The sequence below is a fragment of the Plecotus auritus genome, assembly GCF_963455305.1.
Source record: "Plecotus auritus genome assembly, chromosome: 9".
In the NCBI taxonomy this organism is placed as follows: Eukaryota; Metazoa; Chordata; class Mammalia; order Chiroptera; family Vespertilionidae; genus Plecotus; species Plecotus auritus.
In genome coordinates this window covers 6535462-6554393 of record NC_137783.1, presented here as the reverse complement: position 1 = coordinate 6554393, position 18932 = coordinate 6535462, and the positions used below count along the sequence as shown (strand labels likewise).

At 43.4% G+C, this 18932-nt stretch overlaps 1 pseudogene across 1 annotated transcript; it reads right to left on the bottom strand.

Moving 5' to 3' along the window:
- Positions 1-18442: 18442 nt before the first annotated feature.
- On the bottom strand, positions 18443-18700 carry LOC308257788 (small nuclear ribonucleoprotein E-like; annotated as a pseudogene). Its single transcript has one exon. The product of its transcript is annotated as a small nuclear ribonucleoprotein E-like (transcript).
- Between the last annotated feature and the right edge of the window lie 232 nt (positions 18701-18932).

The following is an 18932-nucleotide window of genomic DNA, read 5'->3' as shown; positions in this document are numbered from 1 at the left end:
CTCCTGCACACCTCCCACTGGGGATGTGCCCGCAACCAAGGTACATGCCCTTGACCGGAATCGAACCCGGGACCCTTCAGTCTGCAGGCCGACGCTCTATCCACTGAGCTAAACCGGTTTCGGCCAGTATTAACTCTTGTTGTGAGCATTACCAACGTGTTTCTTTTTTTCTCAAGCTCTAAAGAAAAATGTGAATGTCTATGTGGTTTTATATTTCCATGAATATAGCCTTTTGACTCTCATGTTGTCTCTAAAAGACTTTTTTATTGCCCATTTTCCACCTTTTTTGGTGTGCTTTAAGAAGAAACACTTTTTTGCCCTAGCTGGTTTGGCTCAATGGATAGAGCAATGGCCTGTGGAGTGAAGGGTCCCGGTTTCTATTCCAGTTAAGGGCACATGCCTGGGTTGCGGGCTTGATCCCCAGTGGGGGCATGCAGGAGACAGCCAATCAATGATTCTCTATCATCATTGAAGTATCTTTCTCTCTCTCTCTCTCTCCCTTCCTCTCTGAAATCAATAAAAAAAATATTTTTTTAAAAGAAGACACTTTTTCACATGAGGTGTTGATTATGATTGAGGTGTTGTTGTTCTTTTAAGCCTGTGATTATTCTCAGTCATCTTGCTCGTTCAGACTCCTGGTGCTATTTTTAGCACCGAACACCTGTTGTTTTAGATTAGATTAATAATGGAACAAAATTTCTTGGTTATTTTTTTCCATTTTCTCAGCTAACAAAATATTTGCAATATGTCTCTGAAATGATCATTTTAACAGGTACTTTCATTTATCCAAGAACTTTGCAGAGTATATCAATCATGGGGAGATTGTTGCAAATGTCCAGTTTCTGTGTATTTATGTTATATATTTATATATTTATATATTTATATATTTCACATTGTGCTTAGCGAAAAGATTCCACATTTTGTAGGATAATTGGATGGACCCCAAGGATGGGTAGGGGATGATGAGAAGAATAGGTAAGCGGAAGATGAGACCTTTAGCTGATGTTATGGGCTGAATTGTGTCTTCCCCCGGTTCTTATGTTGAAGTCCTCACACTGTGTCTATATTTAGAGATAGGGCCTTTAAAGAGGTAATTAATATAAAATGAGGTCATATGAGTAGACCTTAATCCCATATGACTGGTATCCTTATAAGAAGAGGAAATTAGGACACATACAACATGTGACAGAGACATAATCATGTGAGGACACAGCAAGAAGGTGGCCAATTTCGAGCCAAGGAGGGAAGCCTCACAAGAAATCAACCCTGATGATACCTTGATCTCGGGCTTCCAGCCTCCAGAACTGGGAGGAAATAAATTTGTGTTGTTTAAGCCATCGGTTCAGTGGCTCTTTGTTATGGCAGCCTGAGACGCTAATACAGCTGAGGACTGGCCTCAAGTCCTTCCCTACTGAGGACCTCAGCCTGAAGGGCAGTGGGAGGGGCCTGGAGGAGAAGGATGGTGGCAGAGCCCTCAGTCTGGACATCTGCTTGGCACCACTCTCAAAGTTCTGAGTGTGGCATCATATCTAGGCTGGCTGGCCGAGATGGAACCCTGTTTGAGTGTGGGGAAGGGGGTGCAGTGTGGGGGATGACAGTCCACACTCCTGGAACAGAGCCGGCTGCGAATATTCACACGATAATGATCTGGCTGCTGTCATACTTGATCCCCTGATGGCTGATGGTGTTCCTTTCCTTAAGAGCAAATAAAACTCTACCCTTTAGAAATAGAAGGAAACAAAACAATTAACTTTTACAGGCGTCTATTATTCTCCATATGGCTTTTCTAGCTGAGTGACATGATGAGTTGGTGCATTAAAAGGGGCAGTAAAAGAAAATCAAGCCATCCAAGAGACCTACAAACCTTCTTGGGGCAAGTGTACTTGGTTGAACAGTGTCTCCCAACATTCATGTCCATAAGGAAACTGTGAATGTGACTTTATTTGGAAACAGAGCTCTTTGCAGATGTAGTTAGTTATTTAGATGATATCATACTGGATTAGGGTGAGCCCTCAATCCAACATGACTCCTTATAAGACGAGGAGAACCGAGAGAGACACATAGACACAGAAGGGGAAAGGCCATGTGATGATGGAGGCAGAGATTGGAGCAGCACAGATGCAGGCCAGGAAATGCCAAGGACAGCCAGAAGTCATAGGAAGCTAGGAAGAGGCAAGGGAGGATCCCCCGACAGCCTTCAGAGGAAGCACAAGCCTGCCAACACCTTGATTTTGGACGCGTAGCCTCCAGAATTGTGAGAGAATAGATTTCTGTTGTTTTAAACCACCCAGTTTGAGGGACTCGATTACAGTGGCCCCAGGGAACTGACAGAGGAAGTGAGCAGGCCAGGGACAAGCACAATGATTGACAAAGGGCTTGATGGCTTGTGTGGTACAGCAGCTACAGGTCCAAATAAGAGATTTGGAACCTGTGGTGAGTGGTATATCAGTGGTAACGTGTCTAGAACAGACCCTCAGAAATTGTCCTTCCCCTCCTTTCACCCTATTCAGTAAGTGGGGACCACTGACTGAAGTTCCACGAGAACATCTTGAGGGTATCCACTGTCTCAAACAAGATAGCGCAAAGAAAGAGCTTTAGAACCAGAGAAAGCCTCGTCAACTGTGAGGTGATTATTGTATGTCTGGGGTAAAGAATCTTCTACATTCTGAAACATCCAGAATAGCTGCTGTGGGAGGCAAAATGAGCCAATTCTTGAGAAATCTTTCCCTTTCTGAGAATTATCATTTAGCAACAGGCACAGGACGGTACGTGTTGGAAGAGCAATGTTTTCTTAAGTCTTTCAGACGTCAACTTGAAATATGAAGGCCTGGTTTTAACGTTTAGTGTATGGTATGCTGGTCTTTTCTGCCCAAAGGACTTGTGTGAAGACTAGCGAGGTGTATATTGGAAGCTGATTGTAAATGCAATGGTGTCATTGCCAGGCAGGGAGTTACCGAGCAGCTAGGTGCTGTGGTGGGAATCGCGCTGGATTAGCAATTCCGACGTTGGTTTCCAGGAGGCCGGACATCAGAAATGTGCTGCCTCATCCTAGGCAAGTTGCTGCAACTTGCTGAGTCTTCAGCCTGTAGAGGCTGGCTGAGTACGGTTGCTAGAGTGCTCTGCCACTGCCCACGGAGTGAGACGGGAGGGGCATTGGCCCCTGGAGCGGGCAGAATAGGGTATGTCCAAGTTCTAACACTCATTGCCTGTGAATGTGACCTTGTTTGGAAATAGAGTCTTCGCAGCTGTGATTAACTTTCTCTGGATGAGATTCTCCTGGACTAGGGTGGGCCCTAAACCCAATGACCCGTGTCCTTATAGGAGCCAGAAAAAGAGAAGATACACAGGGGAGAAGGCCATGTGAGGAGCTGAGTGAAGACCGAGGCAGACGTTGGAGTTGTGGAGCTACAAGCCAAGGATGGAGGAAGCCCCAGAAAGCAGGAGAGAGGCATGGAATGGATTCTCCCTCACAGCCTCCAGAAGGAAGCAATTCTGCCAACACCTTGATTGTGCATTTCTGGTCTCCAGCACCAGGACAGAACAAATTTCTGTTGTCTTTTTTAAAAATATATTTTATTGATATTTTACAGAGAGGAAGGGAGAGGGATAGAGAGCTAGAAACATCAATGAGGGAGAAACATCGATCAGCTGCCTCCTGAACACCTCCCATGGGGATGTGCCCGCAACCAAGGTACATGCCCTTGACCGGAATCGAACCCGGAACCCTTCAGTCCGCAGGCCGACGCTCTATCCACTGAGCCAAACCGGTTTCAGCAAATTTCTGTTGTCTTAAGACACCAAGTTTGTGACCATTTGTATGGCAGCCCTAACAAACTAATACAGTCCCCTAGCATTGGGGACCCATAAGAAATCTTGCTGCATCTGATGACTGGAAGCCAGTGCTGTCCATCTCTGCCAATCTTTGTCAGACCAAATACCTACAGAATTCTAACAGGGGTTGTATTAATTTCTTCTGGTAACTTAAAATAACACACTTTTATTCTCTTATGGTTCTGGAGCTCAGAAGTCCAAAATCAGCCTCAGTAGGCCAAAATCAAAATGTCAGCAGCCTTCAGAGGCCTTAGGGTAGAATCAGTTCCTTGCCTCTTCCAGCTTCTGGTGGCTGCCAGCATTCCTTGGCTTGTAGCCATGTCACCTCCATCTTCGGGGCCAGCATCTCCAAATCTCTCTCTGCTCTGCCTTCACGTAGACTTCTCCCTCCATGTGTGCAAACTCTCCCTCAGCCTCCTTTTCATAAGGACACATGTGATTGCATTGAGAGCCCACCTAGATAGTCCAGGACAGGCTCCTGAATCACATCTCAATCATATCTGCAAATACACTTTTTCCATATAAGGTCACACTTAACAAGGTCCAGAGATTAGGACCTGCTATCTTGGAGGGCTATGATTCAGCTGGCCACAGGGGCTCAGACTGTGCTTTTATTGAAATGTCCGATAAGCAACCTCAAGCAGTCCACTTAACAGGGCTGAAAGCTTTGCCTTCATCTGTCTCTTTTCCTCATGCCACTCAGGGTGAGGGTAGGGTGGGGCAAGTCCTCTTGGTTTGGGCCTTCAGAGAATATTCTGAATGGATACTACCTATTGCCTCAGTTCTCTCTCTCTCCAATGTTTGAGTGTCTGTCTCCTGCCCCCTCCCAGTCTGATGTCTCCCAGACCTTATTTTGAATATCGCAATTCTTTAAACAGTTTGGGGTCTGTCCTCTATCTCCCCAAGTATTTACTACTCCAGGCTTCAGCCTGATGTCACTGAAGACGTTCCTTTGTTGGCTCAGAATTGTGTGTGTGTGTGTGTGTGTGCACGTGCGCATGCGTGCGTGCGTGCGTGTGTGTGTGTGTGTGTGTGTGTGTGTGTGTGTGGTGCTAAGAGTGAGCTTGGGTTCCTACTACTTGGGGGAGGACTGTGGTGCCCTGCTTGCTTCCAGGGAGTTCTTTGACCAGAAAGGGCTGTGGTCAGATTCCCTCTGAATCATCCAAGGGCAAGCACCCCTTCCCATATGGAGCATTACATTTCTTCCAAAGACAACCTAGTCTAATATCACATGATGAAAACACTCTCTTCCTATTAATAGTACTTTTGAATTCACTCCTGGAAAATCTATATCCCTGGCATTATTGAATAAAGTAATTCTTCCCACCTCTATTTTCACCCCAAGGGCTCTACACTGACTGAGAATAGCTCTCTCTGAGTCATTTGGGATGAATGGTGCTATCCTTGAACACACTGTTTCCGATTTCCAAATTTATCTCTTGCTAGGAGGGAGGGAGTGAGTGTGTGTGTGTGTGTGTGTGTGTGTGTGTGTGTGTGTGTGTGTGTATTCACCCAGCTACATGACTGTTAATGAATTAGAGCAGTGGTTCTCAACCTTTCTAATGCCGCGACCCTTTAATACAGTTCCTCATGTTGTGGTGACCCCCAACCATAAAATTATTTTCGTTGCTACTTCATAACTGTAATTTTGCTACTGTTATGAATCGTAATGTAAATATCTGTGTTTTCCGATGGTGTTAGGCGACGCTGCTAGTGGTTCTCAACCTGTGGGTCGCGACCCCTTTCACAGGGGTCACCTAAGACCATCGGAAAACACAGATATTTACATTACGATTCATAACAGTAGCAAAATTACAGTTATGAAGTAGCAACGAAAATAATTTTATGGTTGGGGGTCACCACAACATGAGGAACTGTATTAAAGCGTCACGGCATTAGAAAGGTTGAGAACCACTGAATTAGAGAATTGGAGAGAAGCGAAAATATATTTGAGTTTAGAAAGAGGGAAGGGACTAAAATGATACAAGAGAATGATCAAAGAAGGAAGGACATATCAAGAGAAGACAAGAGCAGGCTCCAAATTCTCCTAAAATGTAGAAGCACAGAATCGTCTTCTTTTTCTTCTTCTCCTCTTTCTTCTTCTTCCTCTTTCTTCTTCCTCCTCCTTCTTCTTGTTTAATCCTCACCTGAGGGTATTTTTTCTTTTCTTTTTAATATATTTTTATTGATTTCTGAGAGGAAGGGAGAAGGAGAAAGAGAGACATCAGTGATGAGAGAGAATCATTGATTGGCTGCCTCCAGCACGCCCCACACTGAGAATCTAGCCCACAAGCCAGGCAAGTGCCCTGATCGAGAATTGAACCATGACCTCCTGGTTCATAGGTCGACGCTCAATTACTGAGCCACGCTGACTGGGCCTGAGAATGTTTTTTCCATTGATTTTTAGAGAGAGCAGAAGGGAGGTAGGAAGGGAGGAGAAAAAAGGAGGAACATTGATGTGAAAGAGACACATTGATTGGTTGCCTCCACACACAATGGAGGATGACCGGGCTGGAGGATGAAACCTGCAACTGAGATACATGTCCTTGACTGGGAATTGAACCCAAGACACTTCGGTGTGGGGGCCGGCACTCTAACCACTGAGCTACTCCGGCCAGGGCCAGAATGTTCTTTTATGCTAGTGTGTCAGGCGCAAGGTTTGTGGTACCTGAAGCTTTTTGATTTTTTTTTTTTTTTCTGAATTAGGTTGTGTTTTATTTTTTTATTTATTTTTTTTTTCAAATTTTTATTAAGGTATTATATGTGTACATATCTTACCATTGCCCCCCACCCCCACCCCACTCCCATACATGCCCTCACCCCCCAATGTTTTGCATCCGTTGGTTACTCTTATATACATGCATATAAGTCCTTCAGTTGATCTCTTATTTCCCCCACCTCTCCCTAACCTTACCACTGTAATTTGACAGTCTGTTTGATGCTTTACTGCCTCTGTAACTATCTTTTTGTTCATCAGTTTATAATGTTTTTCATTATGCCCAAATGAGTGGGATCATGTGGTATTTTTCTTTCATTGACTGGCTTATTTCACTTAGCATAATGTTCTCTAATTCCATCCAAGTGCCTACAAATGGTAGTAATTCCTTCTTTTTTACGGCAGCATAGTATTCCATTGTGTAGATGTACCATAGTTTTCTGATCCAGTCATCTGCTGATGGGCACCTAGGCTGTTTCCAAATCTTAGCTATTGTAAATTGTGCTGCTATGAACATAGGGGTGCATATATCCTTTCTGATTGGTGTTTCTGGTTTCTTAGGATATATTCCTAGGAGTGGGATTACTGGGTCAAATGGGAGTTCCATTTTCAGTTTTTTGAGGAAACTCCATACTGTTCTCCACAGTGGCTGCACCAGTCTGCATTCCCACCAGCAGTGCACGAGGGTTCCTTTTTCTCCGCATCCTCGCCAACACTTGTCGTTTGTTGATTTGTTGATGATAGCCATTCTGACAGGTGTGAGATGGTATCGCATTGTTGTTTTGATTTGCATCTCTCGGATAATTAGTGACTTTGAGCATGTTTTCATGTGTCTCTTGGCCTTCCTTCTGTCTTCTTTCGAAAAGCTTCTATTTAGGTCCGTTGCCCATTTTTTTATTGGATCATTTATCTTCCTTTTATTAAGTTGTATAAGCTGCCTGTAGATGTTGGAAATTAAACCTTTATCAGTGATACCATTTGCAAATATGTTCTCCCATACAGTGGGGTTTCTTGTTGTTTTGTTGATGGTTTCTTTTGCTGTGCAAAAGCTTTTTATTTTGATGTAGTCCCATTTGTTTATTTTCTGTTTGGCTTCCATTGCCCTAGGGGCAGTATCACTGAAAAAGTTCTTTTGGCATATGTCTGAGATTTTGCTGCCTGTGGATTCCTCTAGTATTTTTATGGTTTCCCGTCTTATATTTAAGTCCTGTACCCATTTTGAGTTTATTTTTGTGTATGGTGTAAGTTGGTGATCTAGTTTCATTTTTTTGCATGTATCTGTCCAATTTTCCCAACACCATTTATTAAAGAGACTGTCTTGACTCCATTGTATGCTCATGCCTCCTTTGTCAAATATTAAATGCGCATATTGGTTTGGGTCGATATCTGGATTCTCTATTCTGTTCCATTGATCTATATGTCTGTTCTTGTGCCAGTACCAGGCTGTTTTGATGACAGTGGCTTTGTAATACAGCTTGAAATCTGGTATTGAGATCCCTCCTACTTTATTCTTCTTTCTCAGGATTGCTGTGGCTATTCGGGGTCTTTTTTTATTCCAGATGAATTTTTGGAGAGTTCTTTCTAGGTCTGTGAAATACGCCGTTGGTATTTTAATGGGGAGTGCATTGAATCTATAGATTGCTTTGGGTAGTATGGACATTTTAATGATGTTGATTCTACCAATCCATGAACATGGTATGTTCTTCCATCTGTTTACATCTTCCTCTATCTCTTTTTTCAGTGTCCTGTAGTTTTCCGCATATAGGTCTTTTACCTCCTTGGTTAGGTTTATTCCTAAGTATCTTAATTTTTTTGGTGCGATGGAAAATGGGATTGCTTTTTTAGTCTCTCTTTCTGTAAGTTCATTGTTGGTGTATAGAAATGCCATAGATTTCTTGGTGTTAATTTTGTATCCTGCTACATTGCCGAATTCATTTATTAAGTCTGTTAGTTTTTTGATGGAGTCTTTCGGGTTTTTTATGTACAATATCATGTCATCTGCAAATAAGGACAGCTTTACTTCTTCTTTTCCAATTTGGATGCCTTTTATTTCTTCTTCTTGTCTAATTGCAGTGGCTAATACTTCCAGTACTATGTCAAACAGGAGTGGTGAGAGTGGGCATCCCTGTCTTGTTCCTGTTCTTAGGGGAAATGGTTTTAGTTTTTGCCCATTGAGTATGATGTTAGCTGTGGGTTTATCATATATAGCTTTTATGATGTTGAGGTATGATCCTTCTATTCCCACCTTGTTGAGAGTTTTTATCAAGAAAGGGTGTTGGATTTTGTCAAATGCTTTTTCTGCATCAATTGATATGACTATGTGATTTTTATCTCTCAATTTGTTTATGTGATGTATCACATTTATTGATTTGCGGATATTGAACCATCCTTGCATTCCTGGGATAAACCCTACTTGGTCATGGTGTATGATCTTTCTGATGTACTGCTGGATCCTATTTGCTAGAATTTTGTTGAGGATTTTGGCATCTACATTCATGAGGGATATTGGCCTGTAATTCTCTTTCATTGTGTTGTCTTTATCTGGTTTTGGTATTAGGGTGATGCTGGCTTCATAGAAGGAGCTTGGAAGTGTTCCTTCCTCTTGAATTTTTTGGAATAGTCTGAGGAGGATAGGTTTTAGTTCTTCCTTGAATGTTTGGTAGAACTCTCCTGTGAAGCCGTCTGGCCCCGGGCTTTTGTTTGCCGGAAGCTCTTTGATGACTGCTTCAATTTCTTCCATAGTTACTGGCATGTTGAGCTGTTTAGATTCTTCCTGATTGAGTTTTGGAAGGTTATATTTTTCTAGGAATATGTCCATTTCCTCCAGGTTGTCCAGTTTGTTGGAATAGAGTTGTTCGTAGTATTTTTTAACAATCCTTTGTATTTCGGCGGGATCTGTTGTTATTTCACCTCTTTCATTTCTGATCTTGTTTATTTGGGTCCTCTCCCTTTGCTTCTTGGTGAGCCTGGCTAGAGGTTCATCAATCTTGTTTATCCTTTCAAAGAACCAGCTCTTGGTTTTGTTGATCTTTTGTATTGTTTCTTTGGTCTCTATGTCGTTTATCTGTGCTCTGATCTTTATTATTTCCTTCCTTCTGCTTACACTGGGCTTTTCTTGTTGCTCTTTTTCTAACTCTTTGAGTTGTTGGGTTAGGTAATTTATTACCCCTGTTTCTTGTTTTTTGCAGTAGGCTTGTAGAGCTATGAACTTCCCTCTCAAGACTGCTTTCGCTGTGTCCCATAGATTTTGGATTGTAGTGTTTTCATTGTCATTTGTTGTCATGATGTTTTTTATTTCTTCTTTGATCTCTCTGGTAACCCAGTCATGGTTTAATAGCATGCTGTTTAGTCTCCATGTGTTTGATTTCTTTGGGTTGTTTTTATTGTAGTTGATTTCCAGTTTTATGCCACTGTGGTCTGAGAAGATGCTTGATATGATTTCTATCTTCTTGAATTTGAAGAGACTTTGCCTATGTCCCAACATATGGTCTATCTTTGAAAATGACCCATGTGCGCTTGAGAAGAATGTATATTCTGTGGCTTTGGGGTGAAATGTTCTGAAGATGTCAATTAATTCCATCTGGTCTAGTGAGTCATTTAGGATTGATGTTTCTTTGCTGATGTTTTGTTTAGAGGATTTGTCCAATGGTGATAGTGGGGTATTAAAGTCTCCTACTATGATTGTATTGCTGTCAATGTCTCCCTTGATATCTTCCAGGAGTTTTTTTATGTATTTGGGTGCTCCTGTATTGGGTGCATATATGTTTACCAGAGTTATTTCTTCTTGTTGGATTGCTCCCTTTAGTATTATGAAATGGCCTTCCTTATCTCTTGTTATGGCCTTCACTTTGAGATCTAATTTGTCAGAAATAAGTATTGCTACCCCAGCTTTTTTTTCAGTTCCATTTGCCTGGAAAACCTTTTTCCATCCCTTCACCCTCAGTCTGTGTGCGTCTTTTTTTCTGAGGTGGGTTTCTTGTAGACAGCAGATATATGGGTCGTGTTTTCTTATCCAATCTGTTACCCTATGTCTTTTGATTGGGGCATTTAATCCGTTTACATTTAAAGTTATTATTGATAGGTACTTATTTGTCGCCATTCCTATTCTTTACCCCTGTGTTACTTCTTTGCTTCCTGTTTCTTTCTTTCTTTCTTTCTTTTTTTTTTTTTTACAGTAGACCCTTTAGCATTTCTTGCATTGCTGGTTTGGTGGTAATAAATTCCCTTAGTCCTTTTTTGTCTGTGAAGCTCCTGATTTCACCTTCAATTTTGATTGACAGCCTTGCTGGGTACAGTATTCTTGGATTCAGCCCCTTCCTTTGCATGACTTTGTATATTTCATTCCATTCCCTTCTGGCCTGATGAGTTTCTGTTGAGAAATCAGTTGCTAGTCTAATGGGGGTTCCTTTGTATGTAACTTTCTGTCTCTCTCTTGCTGCTTTTAAGATTCTTACTTTGTCGTTGGTGTTTGCCAATTTAATTATAATGTGCCTTGGCGTCGGTCTTTTGGGGTTCATTTTGCTTGGGACTCTGTGAGCTTCTTGGATTTGTGTGGGGTTTTTCTTCCCTATATCTGGGAAATTTTCTGTCATTATTTCTTCAAAGAGGTTTTCTATTCCTTGCTCAGCTTCCTTTCCTTCTGGAACCCCTATTATGCGGATGTTGTTTTGTTTCGTGTTGTCCCAAAGTTCCCTTAGACTCTCCTCCTGCCTTTTAATTTTTTTTTCTAGAAGTTGCTTTTCTTGGGTATTTTTTTCCATCTTGTCTTCTAGCTCACTGATGCGGTCCTCTGCTTCTTCTAGTCTACTCTTGATGCTTTCTATTGAGTTCTTTACAGCAGCGATGTCATTTTTCATTTCTTCTTGGTTCTTCTTCATTTCCTCTTGGTTCTTGCTCATATTGTCGAATTTGTCTTCCATTCTTTTCAGCCACCTTATGACCATTTCTCTGAATTCTTTTTCTGGAAGGTTGCTTGCCTCCATTTCGTTTACTTCCTTTTCTGGTGATGCCTGCTTTTCTTTCATATGCGGGCTGCTTCTTTGTCTCCCCATGGTCTCTCTTCTCTGGGTGTCTGGTTATGTAGTTCTCTCTCTCCTGGGTTGATTTAAAGGCACAAAATACAGCACTACCAGGTACAACTCACAAGGCACTGAACATGAATGTATTCACGATATTAATAACCTCCAATAAAGGTGACCACCAGAGAAAGGCAAATTAGGTGATAGAAGAGAAGAAGAGGAAAATAGAAAGAAAGAAAGAAAAAAAGAAAAAAGGAGTGTGAAAATGAAATTGGGAAAAGGGAAAGTAAAGAGAAAAAAAAAAAAGTAAGAGAGACAAGAAATTGACTAAGAGAGAAAGGGGAACAGACTATATATACTGGGGATAAAACTCCAATAGAACAATCACTAATCCCAGCAAATGCCAGCAACAAGTGCCTGGGGATTAGTACAAACTACAACACCAACTAATATGGAGTGAGGCAAGGGAAAGCTGAAGCACAAAACAAACAAAAAAATAAAAGAAGAATAAGCAAAACAATCTCACAAAAAAAGCATAAAAATTGGATATAATCTACATTCAAGCAAACAACAACAAAAGGACAGAGATAAGGACAAGTTTATGGATAACTCAGACAGCGAAGGGAAAGGTGTATGTGGACTTGGAGCAGGGGATTGGAGATTAGATATGTAAGTAGGGTGAAATTTTAACAAGGGGTAAACAGAAAGAATAGGGAAAATCTAAAGCAGTAAAAGGGTAAGACAAACAGGACACTGAAAAGGGGGAGGTTAGGAAGAGAGTGATGGCCTAAAGGTAGAGTTGAGATAGAGTAAAACGATGCTAAAGGAAAGATAAAAAATAGAATGTAGAACCCTAATCCCAAAATAAAATGAAGAGAAAATAAAATGACACTTTAAAAAAAAAAAAAAAAAAAAAAAAGATAAAATAGCAGTAGTAATAATACGGATTGAAAATAAAAATGTAATCATTAAAAAGGTAAAATCAAGTGATGAAAAAAGAAAAAAAAGTTTCTTGATTAAAAGATGCAAAAAATGAAAATTTTAAAAAAATAAAAAAAAAATAAAAATAAAAGGTAAAAATAAAATGTGGAGTAGTGAAGGTCATTCACTTCCTCTGTTTTTCTGTTTGGCACGCCTGTTTCTCAGTCCAGACAGTATTGCAGTTCCCTGCGTTCCACTGCTCTTCGGTGTTGTAAGCCAGTCCTGATTTTAAGCAGGCGGTGTGTCTTAATTTCTCATATTCCTTTATTTTTGATTACACAAGAGTCAATTTGTGATTCAGCCCCTGGGTGGCAGTGTTTCTGGATTGACTTCCGGGTCTATCTATGGCCTCTCTAGGCAGTGTTAGAGCCTTCTTTCCCTGTGGCACTCGCCACGGGCTTGTGGGAGTGGGCTGCCTCAGAGCTGGCTCTCTGATGGTCACTCCCCGCTCCGATCCCCAGGTTCCAGAAAAACAACCTTCCCCTGCAGTCTCCCAGGGTGTCCCCAACTGGGTGATCCTATGTATTGGGCTTAGTAATCAGATGCAAGGATTTGAAGAGGAAAAAGCCCAAGTGTGCGAATTCTGGGACTGCGAGTAAGCCCAGGCACCCAGGGAGCGCACGGGCTGCGCGTAAGTCTGGACTGCCTGAAATTCTTAGGGTGTCCCTGCACTTCAGATCAAAATGGGTTGCTTTTTAGAGTGCCCTTCTCTTAGCAGCTCTGAGGACCCCTTTCCACAGTCACAGATCACGCCAGCCCCTACAGCCACGGATTTTTCTAGGCACAGACTTCCCTGGTCCTCCAGCTCCCGCAAAACGCGCGTTCCTCTCTCCCGCCGGGACCAGAGACCTCACCTTATCCCAGGCGAAATCTGACCTTTCCGTGGTGGAGTGTAGAGCTTCTCTGAACCCGTGTGCTTGCGCCAGTTGGGGAGCGTTGTTCTGGGGCTCGCAGCTGTTCCTGGGGTGCCGCAGTTGTGGATTCTCAGGCTTCAGATAAGCTCCACTTTCCGGATCAAGATGGCGCAGACTCCGCGTCCAAGCCCGCAGCTCCGGGAGGGGACCCAGCCGCAGTTCGTGCTGCCAGGTCAGGGGAACCCCGTTCAGCAGTCCCCCACCTCCTTCTGGAATTCAGCTATCTCCCAACCAGCCAACAAACACGCCTTGCGCGACCCTCAGCTGTTCTTTCTTTCTGCTCCGGGACAAGGCTCGGAACACGTCTGTCTATTCCGCCGCCATTATTCCCTCCTCGCTTTTTGATTTTTTAAATCCTCACCTGAGGATATGTTTTTACTGATTTTAGAGAGAGAGGAAGGGAGAGAGAGAAACATCAAGGTAAGAGAGAAACATTGATTAGTTGGCTCCTGTACGAGCCCAACAGGGGATCAAACCTGCAACTTAGGTACGTGCCCTTGACCCAGAATCAAACCCACAACCTTTTGGTGTCCAGGACGACCCTCAAGTGAGCCATCAGGCCAAGGAAAGCTTTTTAAAACATAGAGGGTCCTCCTTAGAAAGAAGAATACAAAACAATGAATACAGAGTTAGGTACAGGGCTTTGGATGAAACCGCATAGTCCTGAAGTTTAAACTTCATTAGCCGCAGGGCAAATCCTCTGTCTTGGTTGGGAATCAAGACCAACATCCTCCTGTTTATATGATATCTCGTTACTCCAACTTCTCAATGATGTAGTTCCAGCTAAAAGCATTTGAATCATATATATAATGTTAGGAATCTAAAATATATATACTATATAATGTTTGAAATCTATAATTATATACAACTAGAGGCCTGATGCACGAAGATTTGTGTAAGAATAGGCCTTCCTTCCCCTGGCTGCTGGCACCGGTTTCCCTCCGGCACCCAGGACCCGGGCCTTTGCTCTAGCCCAGCCGTGGGCAAAACTACGGCTCGTGGGCCGGATCCGGCCTGTTTGGCTGTTCTATCCGGCCCGCGGAGCCGAAAGAGTGGAGGGTTCTCTTGCTCTCCCCTCTGCTCCTTTACTTTGAATTTATATTAGTTCACACAAACCCTCCATCCATGCTTTTGTTCTGGCCCTCTGGTCCAGTTTAAGAACCCATTGTGGCCCTCGAGTCAAAAAGTTTGCCCACCCCTGCTCTAGCCACTGCCTCCTGCCTTCGCTCTGGACCGGCCGCCGCCATCTTTGTTGCGTTAATTGGCATATTCCCTCCTTATTGGCTGTGGGCGCCACCATCTTTGTTGCGAAGTGACGGTCAATTTGCATATTCCATCTTTATTAGATAGGACATTAGGAATCTGTCAAATAATCTGAGATCTAGAGTGGAAACCTTTACACATAGATTTTTAAAATTATAAAATAACATTTCTATATCACTTTATAGTTTAGGACACCCTTTCAAAGACATTACTTTATTTAATCCTGACAAGAACCTTGTGAAGAAATTTTATATTTTATCCCCGTTTTACATAAGGGAAACTAATTTTGGAGAGTTGGGAGTTTTGCCCCAGTACATAAAGCTTAGGTTAATACAGGAAGTGGGCGGCACCCAGGGTTTGACACTTGCCAGCATTGACAGGGGGTTAACACTATTGGCAAACACCTCTCCTTACCAGGGGGTAGGGAAGGGTAGGGTATGGGAAAATAAGACAAGAGAGTTCATCCAAACTGCCTCTCTCTCGACATTGATCCTTCCTACCTGTCTCTCCATCCCCTTGGATTTCTCAGCCCCACGCTTGACAGGCAGAACAGTAATTTGCTCCAAATAGGGCAGGTGAGCAAAAAACAAGGACTGTTGGCGCTTTGGGGGATGCCTACAAAAGCAGAGCTGTCTCTGCAGGGTTGTCCTCAAGCTTGCTGTTGTCCTCTGAGCCACATACGAGTTCCAATCATGACATCACAGGGGAAGAAAAGTCCAGAAACTAGGCTAGGACCTTTATTTTATTTTATTTTTTTTAAAATATATTTTATTGGTATTTTACAGAGAGGAAGGGAGAGGGATAGAGAGCTAGAAACATCGATGAGAGAGAAACATCGATCAGCTGCCTCCTGCACACCTCCCACTGGGGATGTGCCTGCAACCAAGGTACATGCACTTGACCGGAATCGAACCCGGGACCCTTCAGTCTGCAGGCCGACGCTCTATCCACTGAGCCAAACCGGTTTCGGCCTAGGCTAGGACCTTTATTTTTTTTATTTTTGTTTTTTTTGTTTTGTTTTGTTTTGTTTAAAATAAATCTTTATTGTTCAGATTATTACAGGTGTTCCTCTTTTTTTTCCCCCTAGCTCCCCTCCACCTGATTCCCCACCCCACCCCATGCCCTTACCCCCCGCCACTGCCTTCATTAGGCTAGGACCTTTAAATGTAAGCGCCCAAAATAAAAATTTCCCCCAGCCACATTTCTACCCCCCATTCAAAATGAAAATAGTTTTACTGAATTCCAAGGAAGATGTCAGGCGCCTGCTGGAGTAATGGGATAGACTTGTCCCTTTTTCCCCACAGCCTGAGAGTTTTGTGGCTTAGCCTCCTACTTGCAAGGAGGGCCAGGCCACTCCTGGGGAAATAGCCCTAAGAGGTCAGATTTCTCAGCAAAGAGCAGAAATAAAGAGAGGCGTCTAGAGAGCAGTTTGGCCAGGAGACGTATGGGAGTATCTGTGTTGTACGAGGGCAATGGTGAGGAGAGAAGAAATAAGATTAAAGAACAAAAACAAACTTATGGAGGGCTTTGTTGTATTGGAGAAATACACCCAACGGATTTGCATTTGCTCAAATTATTTTTAATTGTATGGAATGGGTATTTTAAAATTTTTAATGTTGCCCTTTGGGTTGTAGCTTTATAAGCATCATCCCTACAACCTAGAACCCCACATGATTAAATCATAGGACAGCAATGAGAAATGACGCATAATTTGTGGGCAATTTAAATGTTAGTATCTCACCATATTCAAGAGGCAGCAACAGCAGTCTAATCCTAACATTAGAGCGAGGACCAAATTTTTAAAATATATTTGCCACCTTTGCAGCTGGTCTCTAGTTGCCCACCATGGGCTTTGTTAAAAACACCATCGTGAAGACGGCAAATCTCTCCACTCCACTCCCCGCCCCACTCTGCTCCCCCCCCCCCCACTTTGCTCATCCCAATGCCCTTCCCCCAACACACACACTTCACTGTCTTCCTAGGCCTCACTGAAGAATTGCTGTAAAATTGAGAAAAAGGATGGGGCAGTGTTAGGAAAACCCAAACCCTATATTTCCTTGAAACTAAGGGTTGCTTTTACAAACTGTTGAAAACTGAGATATTATTTTTCTTTAATCAGGAGAAGCAACAATGGGTTTAAAATCTGGGCGATTTTTCCAAGGATGTACCCAGTTTCTCCAAGAGTAATTCCGCCTCTGTAGTTCTCTGGTGCAGTACAAAGCACTCATTGAAACATCTCTAAGGTGATTAACAGAAGGCAATTTCAGCCATTGTTACTGATTTGAGATGGTACAGACCCCAGCAGGCCATCAGCCCGAGTATTAAATTGGCAGAGAGGAAGAACAGGCCACAGCCACTGTTGTGGTTTAGAAAAGTGCTAAAGAAAAAACAACTGTTCCTCACACTCCATTTGAAAGAGTATCCAGTGCAGAGAGATGGCTTACAGACTTAACTATACTTCACTTGGACAGCATTTAAGATGGCTTACAGACTTAACTATGCTTCACCTGGACAGCATTTAAGGTGTTAGGAAATCTCAAAAATATTAAGCAGCGTATGAAGAATAAAAAGAGGTAGGCCTGGGACTCCTGGCTTGTCAAGGCAAAAGGTTCTAGATCTTTAGGTAATATGTTACCAAAACATATGTTTTTGGGTGTGGTAGAAGAATGAGTTTTATACATACACACACACAAAACTAGTATTTTTTATAAAAATATTTTTATTGATTTCAGAGAGGAAGGGAGAGGGAGAGACAGATAGAAACATCAATGATGAGAGAGAATCATTGATTGGCTGCCTCCTGCATGCCCCCCACTGGGGACTGAGCCCGCAACCTGGGCACGTGCCCTGACCAGGAATTGAACTGTGACCTCCTGGTTCACGGGTCAATGCTGCTCAACCACTGAGCAACACCAGCCAGGCATAGTTTTTTTTTTTTTTTTTTTTTTTTAATAAAAACTATCTGACAGTATTTATTGTCATCTGGTAATAACATAAGGGTAATCAAAGCAATATGAATAAACTAGAGGCCCGGTGCATGAAATTCGTGCACGGGGGGGGGTGTCCCTCAGCCCAGCCTGCACCCTCTCCAATCTGGGACCCCTTGAGGCCCGATCCCAGTGGGTGGTCAGACATCCCTCTCACAATCCAGTACTGCTGGCTCCCAACTGCCCTCCCCTGCAGGCCTGGTCCCCCCAACTGTCCTCCCCTTCAGGCCTTGTCCCCCCCACAACTGCCCTCCCCGGTAGGCCTGCCCCCCCAACTGCCCTCCCCTGCAGGCCTGGTCCCCCCCAACTGCCCTTCCCTGCTGGCCTGGTCCCCCCAAACTGCCCTCCCCTGCTGGCCTGGTCCCCCCCAACTGCCCTCCCTTGCAGGCCTGGTCCCCTCCAACTGCCCTCCCCTGCAGGCCTGGTCCCCCCCAACTGCCCTCCCTTGCAGGCCTGGTCTCCCCCAACTGCCCTCCTCTGCTGGCTGGTCACCCCTAACTTCCCACAACTGCCCTCCCCTGCAGGCCATCTTGTGGCGGCCATCTTGTGTCCACATGGGCGCATCCATATTTGACCACATGGGGGCGGCCATCTTGTGTCTTGGTGTGATGGTCGATTTGCATATTCCTCTTTTATTAGATAGGATGTTTAAGAACTATACTCCTAACAAGGACACCTAAGAACCACAGCCTGTGTTGCCTTCTCAACAATTTCTCACTTTATTAGTCATTTCTAGCTGGAGACACGTTGGAGCAGAGCAATATCTCCTTTTAGTATGATCTGACCCATTTGTTTTCTTGACTTTGTTTTGGAATGAACCTCTTCTGCATCATCTAGTACGAGGTTCATGCACTCATCAAAACCCTCCATCTGCAAGCTCACTTGCTCTTAAAGCCACACCCAAATTGGAAATCTATTCTGCAAGGGTCTGCAGATGAGGATGATGGGCTGCCTGCTCCCCTTCTGCACTTTCTGGCCCTGGCCGTGCATGGTACACCCTGGTGGAAGCTGGTAAAGACTGGACTAATCCAGGCCTTTAAAGAAATATTCAAAGTATTAAAAGTACATGGTTATAGCCCTAGCTGGTTTGGCTCAGTGAATAGAGGTCGGCCTGCAGACTAAAGGGTCCTGGGTTTGATTCCGGTCAAGGGCACATGCTTGGGTTGTGGGCTCGAACTCCAGTGGGGAGGCGTACAGGAGATAGCCAATCGGTGATTCTCTT